This window comes from Ostrinia nubilalis, chromosome 8 (genome assembly GCF_963855985.1).
Source record: "Ostrinia nubilalis chromosome 8, ilOstNubi1.1, whole genome shotgun sequence".
NCBI classification, from domain to species: Eukaryota; Metazoa; Arthropoda; class Insecta; order Lepidoptera; family Crambidae; genus Ostrinia; species Ostrinia nubilalis.
In genome coordinates, this window is record NC_087095.1 from 3,718,118 (window position 1) to 3,729,077 (window position 10,960).

The 10,960-nt window shown below is 35.1% G+C and overlaps 1 long non-coding RNA gene across 1 annotated transcript; it reads right to left on the reverse strand.

The window, feature by feature from the left end:
* Positions 1-4,876: 4,876 nt before the first annotated feature.
* LOC135074106 (uncharacterized) lies at positions 4,877-5,800 on the reverse strand. Its single transcript, XR_010257747.1, has 2 exons — positions 5,604-5,800; positions 4,877-5,356 (listed from the first exon to the last, which is right to left on the reverse strand). It is a non-coding gene; the product is annotated as an uncharacterized LOC135074106 (long non-coding RNA).
* Between the last annotated feature and the right edge of the window lie 5,160 nt (positions 5,801-10,960).

The window sequence follows — 10,960 nt, forward strand, 5'->3', positions numbered from 1 at the left end:
GTTAAATAAAAATTGACATTTATAAATTAGATAATTCTTAATAAGATTTTTTTGTTCTTAGTTAGTATGCCATGTGAGATGTTCCGATTTGTAACCTCCAAATGCCTCCAAAGCATACAAGTCCTTCAAATACTTTTTATGTTTCGGTATTTAGGGTTCCGTAGCCAAATGGCAAAAAACGGAACCCTTATAGATTCGCCATGTCTGTTTTTAAAAGAGCGTCCAGTTCATTGACTGTAGTAAATGTTGAGTTCAGTTTTGCGCGCGACGGCGTACGGAGCGCACGCATTTGTTATTGTCACGACCTCGTAGTCAGCTAACGCGAAGTTTTTTCAACTACCCTCAATAAAATATTACGATGGAAGAAAACGACGATGAAAATAATAAAAGTGACTCTGAAATTATCAATGAATGTGAACGGGAAATGGACGGCATGTTGCAGTGGGACAGTTCTGGAATAGAATTCGAAAATATAACAAGAAATGTTGAGAAGAGAGGCCGTGAAGAAAGTGAGGAAAACAGTGAAGAAGGTTTTATTACCGTTACTAGAAGGAGACCGAAGCGGCTTTTACGCAGTAGTTCTATAATACAACAAAATAGCACGAACAGCAACAACAATAACAATACTGAAGTAACACAGGAGATGGAAAATAGCTTTCAAGTATGCATTACTTCTCTCACAACTCTGCCCAAACAATTCGCTATGGCAAAACTGTTAAAACAAGAAAACATAACCAACATACAACGAATCAAATTTAAGAGCCCAAACAAAGTGCTCGTCCACTTTAACACAAAAGAACATGCTGAAAAGTTACTTTCTTGTCCTAAAATGACCGATTTAGGATATAGGTGCCAACTGACTTCCGAAAACAATATCTCATATGGAGTTATTAAAGGAGTGGACCTCGATATAAATATTGACGAAATAAAAGAATCGTTAGAAAGCCCTCATGAGATAATATCCATTTTAAGACTGAAACGCCTAAACCTTGATGGAAAATGGATAGACAGCGAATCAATACGTGTCGGTTTCAAGAGTTCTACCTTGCCCTCGTATGTACATGCATATGGGTGCAGGCTTAAGGTGGAAACTTATGAATTCCCCGTCACTCAGTGCTCCATATGCTGGAAATTTGGTCATACAGCTAAATTCTGCCCGTCAAAAAAAGTACTATGTCCAAAATGCGGTAACAACCATGAAAATTGTGAAACGACCAATTACAGATGTTTAAATTGCAAAGGACCTCATATGTCATTAGACAAAAATTGCCCTATATTTTTGAAAGAAAAAATTATAAGAAAGATAATGCGGGAACAACATATGACATATAGAAAAGCTCTTCATTTCTACCTTCATGACCAAGCTGAAGAAAAAAGAACGACAGTTGTCTCAAACATAAATTCAAACCTTACTACTGAAATGAATAAAAGCAAGACGTACAGCAGCGTACTAGCAACGCAAGTAGATATACAAGAAGATTATATGTCTCAATCGAATAGTACACAAGAATTTGAAGAAGATACTTACACATTAAATCCACGCAATGAACCAGAAAAATCTAAAAAGAAACATAAGAAGAAAAAGAATCAGGAAGAACAAATTCCATCATTAATTTTGCCTAACAGAACAACGGATCAGAACAAACAAGAGAACGTGAAGAAGACTAAACAAGAGACTATTTTAAAGTTTGAGTTTAAAAAGTTTATCTTGAAACTAAAAGATATATTTATTAGCGACTGTAGTATGGAAAAAAAAAATAAGCTCGTTTGTGAAAGTAGTTATAGAAGAAATCAAGATGTATTTAATTAATCTAGTTAGTAAGGGAGAGGCATTAGATTTATTATTTAAACATTTAAATTATGGATAAAAGACCTAAGGCTCCTATGATTAATATACTACAATGGAACTCTCAATCTATTAGACCTAAATTAGTTAGTTTTGGTGCACTTTTAAGGCAAGAAAAAATCCATGTGGCTATCCTAAGCGAGACCTGGCTGGAGGCTGAATCATCTGTCCATCTTAGTGAGTACAACTTTCATAGAAACGATAGGGATGACGGATATGGTGGCGTAACTATTATAACTCATCGAACTATCCAGGTTCAGGTATGTCCTACTACTTTAAATAATTCGGGTATTGAAATAATTAAAATAAAATTACTAAATTGTAGCGATCTAGAATACATAGTTTCAGTGTATTGTCCGTCGTCGATTAGAACCTCTCAATCTGACTGGGATGAGTTATTTATGTTATGTCCAAGAAAATCCTTAATAGCTGGAGATTTTAACGCGCATCATTTGAACTGGTCATACAGGACGGAGACGAGAGGGATACAGTTATCAGATTCGGCTCTCGAAAATGGCTTTAGTTACCTTAATAACGGTCAGCATACACGTATTAAATTAGTTAGGGGTATCATGCAAAATAGTTCGCCGGATATTACATTTGCATCATCAGATATTGCTATAAATTTTGAATGGCAGGTCACTCAAGAAAACTTAGGTAGTGACCACTTGATTATAAAATTAACTATGAACTACCATGGTAATATACAATCAGTAAAACGGCGTAACTATAAGAAAGCTGACTGGACATTGTATAGAGAGTGTTTAGAGGGATTGTTTTGTACAGCTAACATTCAAGCAGATAATATACAATCTGAATATGATAAAGGACAATGTTCGTTCTCCATACATTGTTCGCCTAAGAACCAACAATTTTGACATATTACTACCCGAAAGCGAAATAATACGATTCTGTGTGTAAGAACAATGATTCCTGATGGACACTTGCCATAAAATTAATGATTAAGAATATTAAATCACAGCGATTTTATAATATGTCGTTTATGACAACATGGCGTCTAATGTATTGTGTGAATGTATGAACACCGATTCGCGAAAAATGTTTTGTATTGTCGTCACGCCGAGTCGCAGCCAAATAATATAAAATAATAGAACAAGTTTTAGAAATACAACTCGGCATTCTACTTTTATAATATGCCCACATATTGCACGTAAATAAACAACACGAATCGTAGGTTGTTTCCACCCTTGTCATCTGACACATGAACTAAACTCCTATTGTATTATAGATATCGAAGCCGAATCGTATATAATAATAGAATGGGTTTTGGAGATCACTCGGGGTTCCACTTTTATAAAATACCTACTTATTGCATAAAAATAACATGAATCATGAGTTTTCTTTTCACCATTTACATCTGACACGAGATAACAAACTCCTATCTCCATGACTACCGTCGTAGTCTATGCCAAAGACTACAATATTTTAAGCAAGAAGTTTCAAACCTTAGCGGCTACAGTAACCCCTGGGCCACATACATCGTGATAACATTCGGTCGACACCGGAACGAAGTCTTGCGATTATGCAAAAAAGCATCGTATTCTAGTGCGGCTATATCACGTTCAACCGGGGTTTTAATTCGACTAAAGTCCTGACTAAAGACTGGAAGAAAATACGCCGCATTGTATGAGCACTTCGTGTTCGTTAAAGCGGCTTCAGATCTAGAGCCTACATAGTTTTCTTTCCAATAATATCCGCAAGTAGCGCTGCATGATCTTTACAACAAAAACGGCAATAGTTATTAAGGTGCCAAAATTATATGATTACTTTGACACGGTATAATACAAGTTCGAAGATTTGTCATTTTCATTCATTTCATCATCATCATCATTTCATCCACAGGACGTCCACTACTGAACATAGGCCTCCCCCAATGACTTCCACATCGCACGGTTGGTAGCGGCCTGCATCTAGCGCCTTCCCGCTACCTTTATCAGGTCGTCAGTCCACCTTGTGGGTGGACGTCCCACGCTGCGTTTTCATTCATTTATTATTTTCTTAAAGTGCCGGAAAAAAAATAGTTTCTAGCTGTCCCAGCAACTTCGTCAATAAAAAGTTGTCTTATCTTTAAAATCGTAATATTAATTTCTGAACGTATCCTGTTTGACACCTAATAATATTATTTGACATAGCTGGCTCGGCGAATTTCGGCAAATTAATTTTGACATTGCAGAATGTGACTTTTGATAAGTTTATCATAGAATTCGGCGGGGATATCCTCACGGAGGAAGTTCGAAAAATGGCGGAACAAGATCTTATAATAATGCAAGGCCGAAGCTGTAACGCGCGTGCTCCTACGTGTAATCCGGCGAGTATACAATAAATAGTAATGTCTGGTAAATACTGGTAATACGTATCGTTCGTTCGTTCGTTTCAGCCGAAAAGACGTCCACTGCTGGACAAAGGCCTTCCCCAAGGATTTCCACGAAGACCGATCCTGCACCGCTCGCATACAGGCACCTCCCGCGACCTTCACCAGATCGTCGGTCCACCTAGTGGGAGGCCTGCCCACGCTACGTCTTTCGGCTCGTGGTTCCATGGTACGCGGCGGTACTCATGAACTTTCCTGCCCCAGCGGCCATCAGCTCTACGAGCTATGTGCCCCGCCCCGTCTATGTCTATATGCGCTACGATTACAGGGTATCATTTTGCATAGTCGCAAGACTTCACTCCGCTGCTGTCAAATCAATGTCGCATAATGTTATCGTAATGTGTGTGGCCCTTGGCCAAATCACAGAAGCCTATGCGAAGAAAGAGCACTTGAATGACAATGAAAATCAGGGTTACCATTTTGTAAGATCTCCTCACTATTGAGGGTAACAAAGTAACATTAATAATCTAGCCATTAATTACATTTATTACCTACCTATACGAGAAAGTAAAGCAACATGCGGTTTTATTTTAATTTGTAAAATATTTGTAACAGTTTGTTCTAAGTTTAGTTTTACAACAGTATTGCTGTTTCAGCTGTCACTGTGAAGCTTTGGGAAAATAAATAAATAGAAAAAATATTAACATAAATATTTATTTAAGTTTTTATGTTCATTATCATAATATGCCAATTTAAGTTACACTGTGTGACAGTCTTTGACACTAAACAAACTCTTCAGCTTAATAATACCTACCTACAGGGCGTTTTTATAGTTACTCTTGCTGATGAAACAAGAAGGGTTGATTCTACTACTGAAATACAACTATTTTTCTTACAGGACCAATATAAAATTCTCAAAAAAATTCACATCCTCGTGATGGTGATAATTTCTATGGAGAGGTTTTTTTTTAATATTCGGTCTCTTGGGATAAGTTATTCCATTTGAGCAGTAGCATTAATCCTTTTTATTTGATCACATACAAAAATAACACAAGTGTTTAGGAAAACTTCTTCTTTGGTATGGTATCACCACGGAGTTATAATGGCGGCAACTCTGTATCACTGACTTGTAACTTTCAAACAGTATGAATAATTAGGGCACCACATTGGTTTTCTTTCTGAAAAAAGGCTTTCACTTTTAGTACTAACCCTTTAGCACTATTTCATTGAAATAAAAATACATTAAGCACAGAAGACTGAAATTGAGTCAACTGACGTGACATTTATAATTTGTTGACATTATGACAGTTTGACAAGACTAGAGATTGAAAAAGTTTTAATTGAAAAAGTAAAATGACAATTTATTAAAACGATTCACAAGGATATAATCGATTAAAAATATTTATAAAATGTTCTGATACTTGCCTGTAGCGATTATCCAATCCTGGTTTCTACTGAAAAACTACCTCGTGGCAAGATTTTAATAAAATAATAAAATCTTTATCTTCTCTTTCACAATCTATAAAAGTTCATTTGGTCTATTATTATACATGTGCTATGAATGAGGGTTTTCGCGATTGAAAAATCCGCCAGATGGCAATACGTAGACGTGAGGTCCAAATGCTGCATGACTGGTTATTTTTGACATGACATTGACAGATATGTCAAAATCCACCAATCTTGCAGCATTTGGACCTCGCGTCTACGTATTGCCATCTCGCGGATTTTTCAATCGCGAAAACCCTCATTGGCATAGATTATGAGAGACTGGCAACTATACTAGGTTGATATATGTTTCTCTCACTTCATCTGGCATTGGATTCAACATCGGATTCTGACACTTTTACAGTTATGATACCATGAATATCAGTTTATGGTCCTAATTATTTTTATTTTATTTACGACCTTCGACCAGTTGGACACTTTAGATAGCTTCTTGTAATAGTGTCAATATCTTTTTAGCTTTTATAGCAAATATAGTCTTCAAAGCAGTTTAATCGATTTATTTTATTTTCAAAATCGATATTTTATTGTCTATGATGGCCGCAGGAACATCACTATACATGGACTCCCAGCAATAAAGTAGGGTAATGCCTCGTACAGATTTTATCGGCAAAAAATATGGAACTTGATAGGTTTTAGACCATGCCACGCACCAAAACGTCCGGAAGTTGTAATAGTATTATAGAATAAACGTTAAAAGACTTATTTTATTTAATTTTTCAATGCTTAAGTGTCCATTAGAATGAATGGGTGCCTAATGTATTAAAAAAAATAGAAAATAATTATGATGGGTTAATGTTTTTGGGCGGTTTTTAGGCGGTTTCTGACAATGTCCTTTCAAGATCACCTCATGAAAGCAGCTGAAAAAAGCATCCCCTATACAAAAATCAACAGTAATCCAGAATCAAAATTCAAACCTCAACCTTACTGGAATCCTTCTTTGTCTCATGTTGTAGCGCAGCGTAGATTATGTTTAAAACAGTTTAGACGTAACCCAACTCCTGAAAACCTAAAAAAACTGGAAGATAAAGTTAACGAAGCACGACTTTTAATAGGGCAGGCTAAAGCTCAAAGTTGGCGTCATTTTTGTAGCAAAATTGATGAGTCAACTTCTGTTAAAGAGGTCTGGCAACATATGAGATGGGTAAAAGGTCTTAAAAACTCAACATTCTACGCGCCAGATGAAAAAAGAAATGAACTCCTGACAGATCTAACTCCTGATTCTGCATCTTATCCAGCGCCACATTTCAATTCTAGAAATGAACTTTTAGAGTCAGATTTCACTTTGCAAGAGTTGATTCACTGTTTAAAAAGAAAGGATACAGCACCTGGTGAAGACAACATCTCTCATTCTATGATTTATAACTTGCCTGAGGAAGGAAAATTATTTCTTCTCATTTTATATAATGCCATTTTTAAATTTAGTTATGTGCCTACCCAATGGCGAAATATCTTAATTGTTCCAATACCTAAAGCAGGTGGTGATCCTAACTCTATTCCTAAGCTGAGACCCATATCACTCATGTCTTGTTTATGCAAAATCTTTCACTCTATGGTTGCTAAGAGATTGGAGTGGTTTGTAGAGAAAAATAAAATTCTTCCTCTTTATTCTACCGGATTTAGGCGGGATCAATCATGTTTGGATTGTTTGGTGCGTGTAATCACATACATTCAACTTAATTTTACACATAATATCCCAACTGTGGCATGTTTCCTGGATATCGAAAATGCATATAATAATGTAGCTATATCACAAGCAATTACCTTGTTAGATGAACTAAAAATAGGGAAGAAAATCTGTGTTTATCTTTGGTCTTTCCTAAATGAAAGACATCTTAAAATTAAAAACCAAAAAGGAGATAAGGATTTAATAAGATGGACTGATAAAGGCTTAGCGCAAGGAGACCCGATATCTCCACTGATTTTTAATATCATTACATCTAAACTAGCTCAAAATATTGAAAATATATTCATATGTCAATATGCTGACGATTTTATTTTTTACATTGGTCATAAAAATATTAAAACCAGTGAAAGATATTTGCAAATAGCTCTATGTGAAATGGTTAGTCAGTTGGAAACTCTAGGATTAGATTTATCTGCTATTAAATCAAAATATTGCATATTTAGTAGAGGCAGAAAAAGTCAAGAATTAGATCTTAAAATAAACGGACAATCGTTATCATCTACACAATGCATAAAATATTTGGGAATGTGGCTAGATAGGTCCTTACTTTGGACGAAACATATAAATGAAATAGTTGAAAAAGTATCTAAATTTTTAAACGTATTGAAAATATTGGCTGGAGCTAGTTGGGGAATTCACCCTAAACATTTGAGAAGACTTTATATAGCGCTACTTAGAAGCCGACTGGATTTCGGTTGCTTTTTGTATGATAACAGTGCAAAAACTCACATAACTAAGATGGACAGAATTCAGAATCAAGCCTTACGAATTATTGGTGGCTTTATTAAAAGTTCTCCAATACATGTCATGGAAACAGAGCTTTGTATTCCTCCACTTTTTGTTAGGAGGAGGTATTTGGCCTATAAATATTGTTTGAAAGCAAAAACTTATGAAGTGACTACTGGCTTACTTGATCAATTAGACAATGCTACTCAGAATAGGTATTGGGAGAAGAAAAATAAACCTTTGCTCAGTACTATTTATAGAGAAACCAAAAACTACGAAGTTGGTTCTACGTATCCGTTAGAAATGTATTCTCTCAATACATGGGTCACTCAAATTGATACTTTGAATATTATTAGGCTAAATCTAGATTGTATTAAAAAATCGAAAAAATCTTTTGAACCGAATGCTTTGAAAAATGAAATCATTAAAGAACTTTGGGAAAAGTATGACGCAAGTTGGACTAAAATCTTCACAGACGGCTCGAAAGATAAGCGAGGGATAGGTGCAGCGTATTGTAATGTGGATAGGAGGGACGTGGGAAGATTTAAAATACCTACAGATGTATCTATTATGTCTACCGAGTTGGTTGCGATTTTTAATGCACTCGATTATTCCAAAAAGCATAACTTCACAAAAACTTTAATTTTCACTGACAGCAAGAGCGCCTTGCAACATATTGCTCGATGCGCCTCTGGATTGAGAGGTGTACCGATAGCATATAAAATCCTGGAACTAATTCACGAGAGCAGTAAAAATGGCAACCAGTTGTACCTACAATGGATCCCTTCGCATATAGGGCTGCAAGGTAACGAGGAGGCAGACCGACTGGCTAAACTGGCAATAATAGATGGCACTCAATTTGAAATTAAACCATATTACTCGGAATTATTGGGAAAATTTAAAAATAAAGTTTACAATATTTGGAAAGAGCATTATAATGAAATCTCTTTAGAAAAAGGCATTTGGTACAAAACTATGTCGTGTGAACCTCCTCGCTTACCGTGGTTTTCAAATGTTAATTTAAGCCGAAAGTATATTGTTTTATTACATAGACTTCGTTCTGGTCATATTCCGTCTAACAAGTTCGCTTACTTAATGAAAAAATCCACCTCTCCAAACTGTGATAGGTGTTGTGATAAAACGGATGATGTACAGCACTTGTTGACGGAATGTGTCAAGAACCAAAGAGAGCGGCTGTCATTGGTGAGTCAACTAAATCTTAAAACGCTCGATGTAGGAGTATTTCAAAGCATTTTAGCCAACCCTTCATCAGATGCTGCTAAACTTATTTGCGACATGGTTTCCGTGATTCTCCAGTGACAGCTACTCGTTCTTTTTATTGTTTAGTTATTTTTAATTTTTTGGTTATTTAGTTTACGATTAGGTTATGATGGGACTGACATACTATGTAAAAGTCCCTAAATTAATAAATAGAAAAAAAAAAAAAATAAAAAAAAAATGTTGAGTTATAAATGAAACATATTGTTTTTGTGAAATCAATAAAAAACATATTGTTTTTGTAAAATCAATAAAAGCCCAGTGCTTAACGATGAAATAAACGTATATTACGATCTAACTTTAATTGCAAGAAACATATAAAAATAACATTTTATTTCGGATAAACAGTTCATTGAACGCAACTGAAAAGTATAAAGTTAACGTGGCATTTCTGAAGAATCTTTACAGCCAATATTTTCTTCGATTCTTTTGTCCAGTGGCAGAAGTTGTTGTACTAGTAAAAAATCTATTCTTTTAATGTACCTCAGGTTAGAAGAAAGAAAATGGAAGAAAAGTAATAAGAATTGTCATTACCAATTGACTATCTGTTCGTTATTTTCAGCAATCTCCTATTATTTACAGCAACAAATCTTTTTATACCTTAAAAAGAAAAGATGGACAGTTTTTCATTACGTATTGTGCCAGTCACTTATCTTCGTTAACGTCAGTGGTAGAGAAATAAAAAATGTTCTAAGTTATTTTTATAAAGCTTTGGGCAGCTTATTAGATACAATTACACCTACGCGAATACTCATTTTGACGATATTTTCAAATTCTTTCATCCTTATCACTCATAGTACCATATTTGTATGAGTACCAGTGACAGCTGCACTCCAATAAATAGTGATAGAGTTAAGGAGTGCTTTACTGATTCAGTGTAGGTGCACCTTTTAAAATGCTTATAAGTATTAAATTTCTTATTTAAAAATAGAACTATTTTCACTGTAAGCTGAATAAATAACATCTTGTTCGTCTTTTAATATTATGTTGACTTGACAAAGGCTGTTGAACTATCTTAATGCAATAACTTTAACGTCGTAAACAATTTTCTTCAAAATATTATTTTTTATTCTATGATTATAGTAAACTAGCTTTCCGCCCGCGGCTACGCCCGCGTGGAATTTTGTCTGTCACAGAAAAACTATATCGAGCGCGTCCCTGTTTCAAAAACCGGGACAAAAACTATCCTATATCCTTTCCTGGGACTCAAACTATCTATATGATGCCAAATTTCATCAAAATTGGTTCAGTGGTTTAGGCGTGAAAGCGAGACAGACAGACAGAGTTACTTTCGCATTTATAATATTAGTATAGATATTCACCCAGTATTAGATTAACGTCTTTTTTGCGTTGGAATCTCTGAAAGCCATAATTGTATTACATAAATTTGCAGATAATGGTCATTGAAAGTGCTTTGCAAGAACATTTATTTTACTTGTTTTATACGTTCGCAGCTGAAATCCTTCACGTACTTTATTGCGTTTCTTATTATCTACTATTTTTTAGACTCGTGTTGAGACTTTATAAATAAAATACCGTGGCAATTTATTACTTGAGTACTTGAGATTTATTAAAATGATGTTCTCAG